Source organism: Neopelma chrysocephalum, unplaced genomic scaffold, assembly GCF_003984885.1.
Source record: "Neopelma chrysocephalum unplaced genomic scaffold, ASM398488v2 Primary Assembly neopelma1_26, whole genome shotgun sequence".
NCBI classification, from domain to species: Eukaryota; Metazoa; Chordata; class Aves; order Passeriformes; family Pipridae; genus Neopelma; species Neopelma chrysocephalum.
The window spans coordinates 10,276,724-10,289,868 of NW_020897695.1; the positions used below are offsets into that span (position 1 = coordinate 10,276,724).

The 13,145-nt window shown below is 42.6% G+C and overlaps 1 protein-coding gene across 12 annotated transcripts in view; it reads left to right on the top strand.

Annotated features, from left to right (window-relative positions):
* Positions 1–13,145, top strand: part of POMGNT2 (protein O-linked mannose N-acetylglucosaminyltransferase 2 (beta 1,4-)) — a 31,355-nt gene that overhangs the window by 8,542 nt on the left and 9,668 nt on the right. For 2 of the 12 annotated variants that reach the window (XM_027675481.1, XM_027675485.1), the window contains exon 1: positions 12,130–12,364. The exons of 7 other annotated variants lie outside the window; for them this stretch is intronic. The gene's annotated coding sequence lies outside the window, so the exon portion shown is untranslated. Of the gene's footprint in view, positions 1–6,450; positions 6,473–11,343; positions 11,449–11,853; positions 12,096–12,129; positions 12,365–13,145 lie in introns of those variants that run through there. 3 more of the 12 variants (XM_027675483.1, XM_027675490.1, XM_027675494.1) reach the window with 3 other exon arrangements.

A 13,145-nucleotide genomic window follows, 5' to 3' on the forward strand; every position in this document is an offset into this window, starting at 1 on the left:
ACACAGCCCATATATAATGTAGAAACATGTTAAAAAATAGAGAGCTGTTGTCTTTTAAAATCAGTGAGCACTCAAGTCTGTTGGTTTAAAATCTTTCAGTATGTCTAAAATGAACCAAGAAAGTGTGTATAAATAGTACCGATAAAACTAAGCCCTTCATAAACTCAGAGTAATGTGTATTTTCCATGTTTTGGCTGAATTACCTGAAACTTCATGTAGATTTATCCTTGTCAGTTCTTCTAAAATCACATTTAATAGAGATGTTCTTTTCATATGTGATCTGTAAATAGATATTTTGTTTATTTCTACTGCAGTAAGTGTTCATTCCCCCACTTTTTTCCTCTCTTCCTTTGCGTTTTCTCCCTTCTTCTGATTTAAGCCTGGTGGCGATATGTTATAGTTAAATTATCAGAGAGGGAGAGGGATGTTGGTGTCCTCTACCTCGTTGTTAAAAAATCTATATTTTTGTTTTCTGCAGAGTACTAAGAGCAAGATAAATGAGCAGGGTATTGCCATCCTTTATCACGGTCAGAATGATAAATGACATGTCCTGGAAAGTTTAAAGATGTGTAAGAATGCAAATCCTTGGCCTACAAGGATGTGTGGTTGAAAGTGCTGATCCAGCTAGGAGTTAGGTACATCCTTAAATCTAAGCACAAGCATTGATTCCATTGGTGCATACCTGGCACCACACTGAGTGGCGTAAGCAAAGCTCTTTCTGCGAAAGGAGTTTGATTTGTTTTAGTGGCTTGAAGTAGGATAAGGAAATTAGCCTTTTCCTATCCCCTGGAAGAGTAGTCTGAGAGTAGTTCTCTTCTGTGCTACTGTCCTTGACTCTATGGTGTGAACTGATGTAGATGGAAACCCTAATGGTCTGGTGTTTGCTGCCTCACAGATGCATCCATCCACTTCTCCTGCTTGCTTTTCACACTCTGCCCATGTCTGCTAACCATGAGCAGAAGAACACCTTGTCTGTAGTAGCTAATAACACCTTGTCTGTAGCACAGCGCCTTGGCCTAGAAGGGTGGAAGCGTTAGAAGAGACTGAGGATGTTACATGGGAGTGCATAGCTTTTCCTCCCTTGTGAACAGGGAAATATGTAGAAATTTTCAATCATGTGCAATTCAACTTCTTTCCCTCCTGCCCAATGTAAAAAGCCTTTGGACTGAAACTCTGTACACTGGCTTCTTCTCCACCAGCCTGAGAAAGAAATCTCTTGGAAAAGTGGCTAAAGGAGGGTAGCTGGTTTTTTTCTGGCTGCTGATGGCCGTGTGCAGCAGGCAGAGGGGTCTAGATCTTCAGCATCTTCATTAACAACTTGGACACAGCACTCAAAGGAACACTAGGTAGGTTTGCTAATGACACTAAATTGGGAGGAGTTGTCGATTCCCTCAGGGCACAGAGGCCCTGCAGAGAGAACTAAACAAATTAGAGAGATGGGCAATCTCTCACCAACCCTATGAAGTTTAACAAGGCAAGTGCTGGATTCTGCTCCTGGGATGGAGCAACTCTGGTTGTGTGTATAGATTAGGGAAGAAGAGGCTGGAGAGCAGTGCTATGGAAAGGTACCTGGGGATCCTGGTCAATGGCAAGTTGAATATTAGTCAGCAGTGCCCTGGCAGCCAGGAGGGCTAACCATGTCCTGGGGGGCATCAGGCAAAGCATCGCCAGCTGGTCCAGGGAGGTGATTGTCCTGCTCTGCTCTGCACTGGTGCAGCCTCACCTTGAATATTTTGTGCAGTTTTGGGCACAGCAATGTAAAGAAGACATTTAGCTCTTAGAGAGTGTCCAAAGGAGGGCCACAAGGATGGTGCAGGGTCTGGAGGCGAAGCCGTATGAGGGGCAGCTGAGGTCACTTGGTTTGTTCAGCCTGGAGGAGAGTGAGGGGAAACCTCAGTGCGGTCTTCAACATCCTCACGAGGGGAAGCAGAGGGGCAGGTACTGATCTCTTCACTCATGTGACCAGTGACAGGACTCAAGGAAATGGCATGAAGCTGAGTTGGGGGAGATTTAGGTTGGATATTAGGAAAAGGTTTTTCACACAGAGGGTGGTTGGGCACCGGAACAGGCTCCTCAGGGAAGTGGTCACAGCACCAAGCCTGACAGAGTTCAAGAAGCATTTGGACACCACTGTTGGGCACACGGTGTGATTCTTGGGGTGTCCTGTGCAGGGCCAGGAGTGGAACTCAATGATACTGATGAGTCTCTTCTAACTCAGCATATTCTATGATGCTGTGATCTTTTCTCCATCTGGGTCTTTCCTGGTTGTTCTTTAGTGGAGGGCTCTGTTTTTAATTTCCCTGTCTGGTCTTTTCTGTTCTTTAAAGTCTTCTTCTGCTGTATATCTTTTGTCCAAGTGCGTCATCTTTCTGTTCTCTATTCCCTTCCTACTTGTTTCTTCTCTTCCTTCCCTTTATTTTAGTCCTATGTTCTCTTTATTCTTTTAGGTTGTTTTTGTTTAGGTTTGAGAAGAGACACACCTGAGTTTTAAGTATAGTTGGCTATTTGGACTTAACTTGGAAGTTTTCCTTACAAATGCTAAGTAAGCAAATGGCTCAGTAATTTGCCCCTTCATTTCTTCAAGCTTTTTCCAGTGACAGCTGAAAAGTTTCACTAACTTTTCCCATCCTGCATGCAGCTTTTGTTGCCATTTGATAATCTCGGGCACCAAAGCTTTCTTTGTCATACCTGTGAGAGGCTGTGCTGCACAATTCTTACATCCAAACCAACTGATGTTTCCCTTTTCAATTGTAAAATATTTCAGCTTTTCCTTTCAAAACACACCTGCAAGTGTCCTCCTCCCCTCTGGCCTTTGACTCTGCCTTATAAAACTGAAACAGAGATCTAGGTAATCACTGACAGCAGGACTTCTCTGCCCAGTTGCATCCAGAAGCCCCTTCTTCAGCTGCTAGATGTTCTGAAGGCCACATGTGAGTAAAAAGGGGCCAAGGGGCATTTTGATGTTAAGCAAGGATTTCTTGGTTCTTGTGGGGAGATGGCGTATATGGAGCCTGGGATTAAAGGTGAGAGGCATAAGAGTTTATTTGATTACAGAAGGGGTTTTTTTGTATTTTTGAATAAGTGGGTTTTGCACCATCCAGCTTACTTGCCTAAGTTCAACTGAGAAAATGTAATTTTCAGTAAAAATGGTTCATTTTTCTGTTGCAAAGATTTCTTTGTAATGGTGTTAATTGCCTTTCCATCTTTTTACTCTTTTACCTTAACAATTTGATTATGCGTGTATTTTTGCTCTCTAGAGATGGGTGCGATACAATCTCTGTTATAAACTGTTATCATGTAATTAGCAGAAAAAGATGTCTCTCAAGTCCGATCTGCTGGCTTCTTTGTTGCTCAAGAAGCAAAGAGGAGCTGAATTACTGGGTTTGAGTCCTTGCCTGCAAGTCCTTGTTGTGTAAATTTGACATAGGTGACTTCTGTTTCCGAGAACCATCTCTTTCTTCACTTTGGAGCTATGTAGACGTTAGGACCATGCTTTAGTGACTGCAAGGAATTCTAATGAGTTTCCTGGTTGTGCTCCATGTACCCCTTGTATGAAGTGGGCTTGCACGCAGATCTTCCTTATTTATCTAGTTATGCTCTCAGATAGTAGACCGTATAGTTTTTTAAAGATTCCTCTTACAAAGTCTTACAGCTAACAACTGAAAAATAAGCTTTGCTCTCCCTTCTCAGCTTCCTGTCTTCTAAACCAGCCTGTTTGGGATGTTTCTGCTACATTCTTCTCAAAGCCATGCTGAGAGATGTTAATTTCTTTTGGTGCTAAAATTTCACCCATTATGTTTTAGGGCCCAATTTTGCACACTGTTCTGTGAATAACACTTCCCTACAGTGGTGTACTAGTGTGAATGTGTTTTGTTCTAGGAGTGGTACCCAACTGAGAGTTTAGACCTTGATTTCTTTAAACTCAGACTCATTTGCAGTTTTAAACTGTATGTGAATTTTGAATTACTGGTGACCAATGAAATATTTAAGCACAGTCTTTGGAAATGCCTTGAAGGTATTTGAAACCATCTGCCTCTGTCCCTTCTTTTGTTCCAGGGAAAAAACCCTCTTTAGTTTGGGTGTAGGGGCTGCAGAAGAGAAGCGCTTTGTATTGTCAGTGATTCCCTGCACGTGATGGGGTTTTGCATTTGCTCGTGGCAAGCAGACAGTCAAATGTGGTTACAGAACGATCACAGTCCATTGCATGGGACATTCACTGGTTAGCCTTTGATGAGCTGGAAATGAGTGAACTGTGAATTGCTTTGTGTCTTACTTTGCTGTTGTTTTCCCCCTCCTAGCTGGCCACCTGTAATGTAAATTGAGTGTGCTGTTGGTGGTTTGTGAATTGAAATCTCTTTGCACTGGAAGATTAGTTTCCCCAGCAGATGAGCCTTTCATCTGTACCTATGAGGATAAAAAGCCCTCTCCAGAAAGGTGTGTGACAGCACTTTCATGACCTCTTTTTTGCACTGACTCAACCATATTGTAAACTCACCTTGGTGAGCCAAACCAGACTCAGGCTGTTCCTGCTGTTGTCAATTATTTCAATTTCTATTTCAATATTTTCCTGCTTAGCTTTCACAACGGATGGGAGGAGTGGAGGGAGGGAAGAGGAGGAGGGGTGAAAAATAAAAAGGTGCACAAAGATTAATATGCTGTGTAATTTCCTCTTTTAGAAGGAGGGGAGAGACACACCTGGGAAAATAGGTTATCAGACCTCTAAGCATATATGAAATGCTCAGCTTTCTAATAGACACTGTGGTGTTGCATCAAAGCAGTCACTTACTCAGCACTAAAACTATATGACCAGATTCATTTTGAGAAGAAATGATGTGGTTTTCTCTGTGTCTCCATTTTTACTGCCCTTAGATAAGTTAGGGCCCTTGGTGCTTATCACTTTTTAATGATTTGTTCTTACCTCTGCTCCTTGCTTCTGGTTGTTTGTTCTTTACTACTTAGGTTGTTACTCATGTTCATGTAGAGACTGGAGAGTTAATAGAATACGAAGATTGGAGTTGCTCTCACCTTCCCTTCTCCTGTAAGGTTGCCTGGGACAGCTCCACACACATTTATATATGGCTTTGCAGCTTCTTGGCTTCTGAGTGTGTTATAGTTGTATCAAAGTATAAAACTAAAGCTGAGAAGCTAGCAGCTTATTGAAATCAATTTCTTTGGATTTATAAAGCCACTGATTAGTCATCTTTTAATGTGGGTATAAACTTAGGAGAAATATGTAGTCTCTTTCTTACTTTTATATGAATTTTGCAACAGTCATATGTATTACATACCTGTATATATATACTTAGCACAGAGGTCATAAATCAAGCTATTATACACAAAGATCTCTAGTCCTTGCTTAATTTATGTGCATGTCTTGTCACACTGGAACACTCTTAGGTACATGCTTATTTTTAAGCGTTAAATATATTCAAACAAATTAGAGAAGAGAGTTTTTATTTATGTATATTTTGGTTTTCAGTTTGGTGCATTTCATCACTTTGATGGTAAAAAAATGGTGGTTATTTTGTGTAACCATAAGTCCCTTGGCAAGATGGTTGTTTTCTAGTCGGTCCTCAGCCCCTGACTTGGGTGCTTTCTCCTTTCACATACTTGCTGCATTAATACAGGTGCAGATTTGGGTCTTTCTAGTTGCAAGAGAAGCTTTCTGTGGCTGTAGCTTTAATCCCTTTGCCTGGAAAGAAGGTTTGGCTACCTCAGCAGATTGTTCCTGTCAGCCTCCAGGATAGATTATAAGCACATCATTCTGCCATAGAAAGGGTGAAGCTGGACGAGCCAAAGCAGGAAGGTTCTGCTTGTGATGATAAATGTCCTCTATCTCTGACCCCTCCAGACCTGGAATGGGTCTCACTGCCTATGGCCAATATATATGTATATTTTAGTCTTGTCTTTCCTTCAAGGTCACAAGAACCTTCCTTTTTGAGGATGATGGGTATGACAGCACATATGTCCTTATTATGGCTCATTTGGGAATGCTTTGCAAGTGAGAGGGTTCAGACCTGCTCAGCCTTGCCTGTGCTTGGGTAGTGCTGCAGGACTCTCATAATGGCTAGGTGGCTTCTGCAGTGAAAGGCTGCATCAGCAGCAGTGCCAGCAGAAGCCTGGAGTAGAAAAGCACATTCCGATGTAGGAAGCTATCTGGAGAGCCCTTGATGTCTTGAAATACTGTGTAAAGTAGCTGAAAGACTACTCTATTCTTGGCTTTGCAAATATCAGCGCGTGGATCCAAAGCTGTACAAAATGAATGAGGGCAGATGTTTCTAACTGGAGCTGTTTTAAACAGCAGTTGGTTTATCAGGCTGATGTTGCTCTTCTCTCAGTGACAGGTTACACTTCAGTTATTTGAAGAGATTCTCATTGTGAAATACTTGACTCAGCGTTTGATGCAACAGAGGCAGCAGATCTTGTCAGTAGGAAGGAGAGGAACAGAAATGAGCTGCTGTGGCAGGCTTGGGTAAGAAACCTCCCATCAACAAAGGTCCACCACTGAATAGCAGCTGTGTCAGTAGTTTTGCAGATGTTCCTCTTCCAACAGATACTTTCTGCATTTTCTCTGAAACTTTCACCTTCTTGCATGTATTAAATGTCATATCAGATATTTCTGGGGGTGTTATAACCTCCACACGAGTGGGGTCACAAGGAGGGTAGTAGGGAAATGATGCATTGATTTATTGGTGGGATCAATTAACCACCTTATTTTTTATTACTACTCCAATAAATATAACAGCAAGTTAATACAAAAAAAAAAAAAAAAGCCGACCTCAAATCAGGCTTGAACCTCCTCCTCTTTCTGCCGTGCCCTTGATAAATATGCCTAGATTCAATAGTCCTTCCATGAATTTTCAAACTGACAAGGGCATGAAGAAGTTCTTCCCAGCTATTGAACTGTAAATTGTTGCATATGACACCTGGAGGAGTTGGAATGGGTTTGTACAAGTAATTCAGTGTATTCATCACACTTTCTCTAATGCATGCAGTGGTTCACATTGAAGCTGAGAAAGATGATTCATATTGCTTTCTTCTCTCCCCCCTGTCAGTAGCAGCAGTAGCCCTCAGAGCAACATTTGAAACAGTAAATGCCTGGCCCACAGCCATGTGTTACTACTTCTCTGCTGGGCCTTCTGATGGTACTGTAATCAGATGAGGGACAAGATAGGAATTGTTCTTTTCCATGGGGAAAATCAGACTGGGGTATTTAATTAAAAAAATTTTAATTATGTATTTAAGTTGGCCAGCAAATATTTTTCAATCCTATAGCCTATGCTGTCAGGAAACACTCTTTTTTTTTTTTTACCTCCCATCTGAGTTGTCTTATATGATTTGTGAGTCCTTATGCTCTATTCTGAATTTTCATGTGAATATTAGCACCCCCAGGATATGCTCCCCACCCAGAATATGGACTTTTTGAGTTCCCTTAGCATCAGTCTAAGTGGTTACACTAGGGGAGGGGTATCCTGTGATACTGTGCTCCTATCAGTTGTTAATATTTGTGTTAATATTGTTACTGTCATATGAATAGGGTTGGGTTGTATGGTGGCTGCATCCCTTTAAAATGTGAGGATGTGGAGTACAGGTGTGTCAGTAGGGGGTGTTGGAGGTAAAACAATCTGTTTGCAATTACGAGACTCAAAATGGCAGTAAACCTTTTTATTTCCCCTGATTTGATTTAGATTCTCCTTTAGCTTGGCTCTGAACTATATTCCTGTCATGCTGCTGTTCTAGCTACCTCCGGGCATTTGTCAGAGACTGGCTAATTGAAGCACACACTCCAGCTTGGATCGAAATTGCTGTTTTGATTAAAATTGTAGACGCTGCTGCTACTTCCTTGTGGAGTTCTTTCCATGAAGTACTAGGACCTTGGTTTGTAGGTTTTGGTTCTCCAAGGTTTTTAGGAAAGCATGAAGGCTCTGAATATAGCAAAAAGTGGAAGGTTAGGGTAAAGGCAGCATCAGGGAACAATACTATCACAGAATCATAGAATATTCTGAGTTGGAAGGGACCCACAAAGATCACTGAAGTTCTCAACAGTTCTGGAACAACTGAAGCCCACTTCCAAACCAGTTGCATAATCCAGTGAAGGCAGTGAAATTCTTGGTCATCTTAAGCCCTATCCTTCGGATACTTCCACACAGTTTTTATATATTCACGCCATAGATCTAAGTGCCTGACAGTTCCTAAAATACAAGTTTCATGTTTCTATTATGTCTCTTCTTTTGCATACTTTGGCACCCCTACGATGTTCACATTCAAGGGTGTTTTTCCTTTCAACAGGTGTATTTTGCTGTGATATTAATATCTTAATTTCCTAAGACATCTGTGAGGCTTGCTGGTTTTGACTACCCTGTTTGTCTCAACAGACAGGAAGAAGGGGTTTTCTTCCTTTTCCTCCAGCCTTCTCAGGACAAGTCCATGCTGGCACGACCTCCAACTTCAGGCTAAGTTGTGGCCATGGGGGACTTTGCCAGATATGCAGGAGGCTCCGTGGCCTTTTGCATGGCAACTGTGGTGGGAATAGAAGGTGGGAGGAAGGTGTGTTGGGAGCAGAGTTTTTCAGGCTTATAGCTGCTCCTTCAGCAGCTTTTTTCAGAGCAACAGTGACAGAGCTGATAACTTATTCCTCTCTATCTTTTATCATGTTTACACTGTCACCTGTAGTCATGGAGGCCTGGCTCCTGTCTTCAGCCCTGGAGCCCGTGGAGATGAATACAGCCTTGGAGTACACAGGAGGGTTTGATTGTTGGTGGATTTTTACCAGGAAGCTTTTGCTGTCTTTGTGGCTTCTGGTGTGATACATTCTACCCAGATACCTTTGACAATTGCAGTCTTTTCCTCTCTAAAATGGGAGATGTGTTTGTTCAGATGAGGTTTTGGTGATAAAGGCTTCATATTAAAGTGTTGTCTGAGAGAGGGCAGATGATCTTCTGCCGCCTTGGCAAAAATAGTTAACAAGTAATGGCTGTGGGAAGCACCAGGGTGAGGCCATGAGCCATACCCAGGGATCTCACAGGCAATGTCTTACCCTTGGCTTCTCATGTCAGTCTAGGTGAACATCATTTACTTACCAAGCTGCTCTTAGGAGCGTGAATTATCTCAGATTCCTTTATAGACACATTGGCACTAATTACATTTGCAGGTCTGCAGTTGGCAAAGCTGTAGGAGAGGGAATTGGTTTATCTCTGTCACCCTGCTGACCTGTCATTACTGATGACAAAATGGGAACTTGAAAGAGCTCAAGTGACACCTGGCTTGAGTCAGAACAGCTACTGAAGCCGTCTCCTGCCTTGGGAACAAGCAGGTGACTCTCCCACGCCATTCCTCTGCACACACATTGCATACAGTGGCAGGAGCAGGCTGGTACGTCCCTGCAGTGCTGCTAGGTAGTTCCTAGCGGGGATGGAGGAGTTATTAGAGTGAATAGTTTAGTATATGACAAAATCACATAGCAAGCAAGCATATATTTTATATGTAAAAAATATGCACATATATGTGGAGGAGAATAAATATCTGTGAATTTCAGGTTGATGTTGAGATGTAACCTGCGTGTGTGTGTGTGTGTATAGCATGTTTGATCATACTTATGCCTTTGTAAACCTAAGATTTTTGTAAAACTTGTGCCCTACATCTCTTAAGCCTGGAAGTATATTATGCTTAACACAGTTGAGCAAAGTGACGTTTGGCCATTGAGATACTCTTCCAAAAATACCTTTTTCCCTGTCAAAGTATATTCTTGCTTAAGAATTTTCAGTATTTTGCTGAAGTCCTGGTCCTTTTGACATGAGTTTTAATGTTAGCTTTTGCAGAATCAAAATGTCATCCTCTGTGTGTGGAGTCTCAGTCTTGGTGTCCAGACACCAAATGCTTCCTTTGTCTCCTTTTGTATTTATCAATACAAAGACTTTTTTGTTAGTTCAGGCATGAAATTTTTTTGTGCTCTCAAACTGAGATGCACTTTTGGTTCGAAAGCACTGCAGGAAGAACAATTTCTTATAGAGTGTCCTTCTGGGACTATAAATAATAAATGCTGTGACTCAGAGTGATGCAGGCAACATACATGTGCAAGGCAAAGATTCAGTAAATAATGATTTACCTGTGCTTTGTCAGCTCTAAACCAAGAGGGATCTATTCAGATTTCTTTGCTAGCTTGATGAGTTTTGTTTGTGCTGTACTGCCTTTTAGGAGTTCTAAAACATGAACTCTATTTCTTTTGTGGTGCTGTTTCTGAAGGCCCTTTATGAGAGGTATTAAATATTTATCAAACCCTTAGTTCTGAGCCAAGACCTCCTATTCAAACCTCACCGACTTGCAGTAGGTGCTGACTGTGAAGAGCTTGGAACTGCCACACTTAGTGCCTTATGGCGCAGTAGCAATGGACAGTTATTATTTCAGAGTCGTTGGAATTATTTGATTATGCTGTGTGTGTGTGTCCCACTTTAATGATGTAGTTTTGTACTTTATGGTGTGGCAGATTGACAACGGGACCCTCTTCAGGACTGGGATTAAATTATCCAACCCTATGTGATGTGATAAATTGTACCTGTGAAATCTATGCATATAACTCATTCCATTGGTAGGGAAGAAGCTTATTCATAGACAGAGGACCAGGCTCTATATGTTGTCCTTTCTTCCCCAGTAAAATACACACCAGACGTGGTGTGTCCTGGTTATCAGGGGTCCCACGGACACAGCCCAAAGTCTGTGGAGTCAGTGGAAAGGCTTCTGTTAGCAGCAGTGGTAGGTAATGCAGTGGAGCTCTCTGAAGTGCAGAAAACACAAAGTCAGGATGTGTTTTCTCAAGTGAAGTCAGCTACAAATCTAACTCCACTCCTCGACTTTCAAAATTCAGAGGAAGAATATCTGACTTGTTCCACATGACGCAGCACCTTTGTATTCAGAGGGGCCAGGGGCCAGTGAGATGGTCTAAAAAGAGAAGTGTGTCTCTGGATATCCTTAGTCCTAACAGGACAGGGTGGTGACACTGGGCAGGCTCTCTTCTACTTGCTCTTTTTTTTTTATTAATTATTTCCCCCAGACAGCTGTGACTGACCAGTGTCCCTTTGAGATCCTCTCAGGACAGGCATAGGGTCATGCTGTAGTTCAAAGTCCACCTTAAGTGGGTGGAAAGAGGTGTTACAGAACTTTTCCTCTTTTTTTAATCCTTCTTATTTCACCTGTTAGGTTTCACTTTAAGGGAAAAATCCTCACAGATAGTCAACAAGATGTGTCCTGCAAATATACAGTCAACACATTTACAGAGAGCCTTGTATGTTTGCTTGTGATGTGTTTGCAAGTATATCCATGAGGCTGGAATTTCACTCCTATGTTCAGTGATGTGACTTCCTGCCATGAAGCCTTTGGTGAATGCTGTGGGCAAAGCTGGGTTATCACCCACATGTAGATCCTGCTGTGGGATTACAACTGGAAATGTTCCCAGTGAGTACTGTCTGATTTGCCGTCTTCAAGAAGCTGCTCAGTCCCCACGGGTTCAAGCTCTGCTGAGAAGATTGGTGTAAGACACTTTCACCTCCATGACCTTCAGCTTGTGTGCAGTAAGAGACTTTAAAAAGCTTCAGGATCATTTCTGTGCCTTCGTATTTAAGAATTACTTGTTTCCACCGAAAAAGATAACTTTATTTTGAAAATACTGTTCCCTGGATCTCTGAAGGAGGGCAGTCACAGCCAGGTTCAATACTAAGCCTTTTGCTGACCATCACAGCTGGGAAATTGCTTCCCTGGTGCCAAGGGAATTGCTAGAAAGCATGACAAAAGGCTTTCACGTCCTCTAGCAAGGGGCTTTTTTTTTCCTTTCTCTCCTATTGTTTTCTTCTTTTGTGTGATGTGTTTGGAGTAACAGTAGGATTAATGATACTCAAAAGCAGGATTTCTAAAATGCCTCTGTGTGTGTGTGTGTGTGTCCCCTCCCCAAACCAGTTTGCCGCCTGTCTCCCAAGACATGCTCAGCTCCGTGAAGCAGCACGGCGGTGTTTGTTTCACTGTGGCTGCCCGTTGGGGATTTGCAGGAATACTGCAGCAAATCATCCTGCATGCAAGGCTGACCTCTGGGAGGCTAACAAATTGAGGTGAGCCAGCTGGAGCGATAGGACACTGCCGGCGGACAGAGCATGCTCAGACCTGGGGGAGAAAGGTAGCTCAGGCTGCAGATGGTGCACGGGTTACGGTGCCGAGAGCTGATAGAAAGGATTTTTCCTTTTTCTTTGTGGTGGTGAGGAAAGAAGAGGACTGGAGAGTGTTCTTCCCCTGCAAAGCATAGCCTTAAGGTGTCTTCTTTTTTCTTTCTCCTGTGAAAGAGAGGCACCGGATAGCCTTTCCTGTTATTTAGCAACACCAGGTATGCGTGCATGTGCTGGAAACACTGATCTACCAGTGATAGTAGTTCCAAGACTAGAGAGGTTGCAGATGCTCTGAATTACTGCATTTCTTTGCTGGGTGTCATTGTAACTGTGCTCTGTTTGCTGTGCTGATCACATACGGCTCTGAATTCAGTTTTGCTGGCAGTCCTGGCTGCAGTGTACTTCGGGAGGGGGGGAGGTTAACATGTTTTTGATGATATCTCCTTGCTCCCCCCTCCCCGCAACTTCACACTGAGTCTCTCCTCTGTGCCTGTGCACATGTGGGAAGGGAAGCAGTAGTTCATTTGTAATCCCAGGTCTTTGGTAGTCCCTCTTTGTTTGACTAGTGGTTTGCTGTATCATTTTTAAACAAAAGTCTCATGGGGAAAACATCTTTGAGCTGGACCAAATTCTGTAGGTTTTCAGAAATGTGTTTTTTATTGGACAGGTGCTGCTATGGGATTACTTTTTTTTTTACCGTCCCCTAAAAGCATGCTAATGTAGAGCTTGTGATAACCAAGGAAGGATTTTCAATGTTCTTATTGGCTGTGCTGTGCTCCTAACAATTTTGGCTCCTATTTAGAATTTGCAGCACACAGGAGCAGTCTTGGGCACCATGCTGATGGGAAGCAGGGAGAGCTCAGGCTGTAAATGCTTCTAAGCACCAGTCCCAGTATCAAAATAACACAGGTACTCTGCCCGTTGGAGAATAGAGAAAGAAAGGATAGATAAAATACAGAGAAAAACAAATGGCAGCTAGAGCACAGAGGCGCAGTTGGA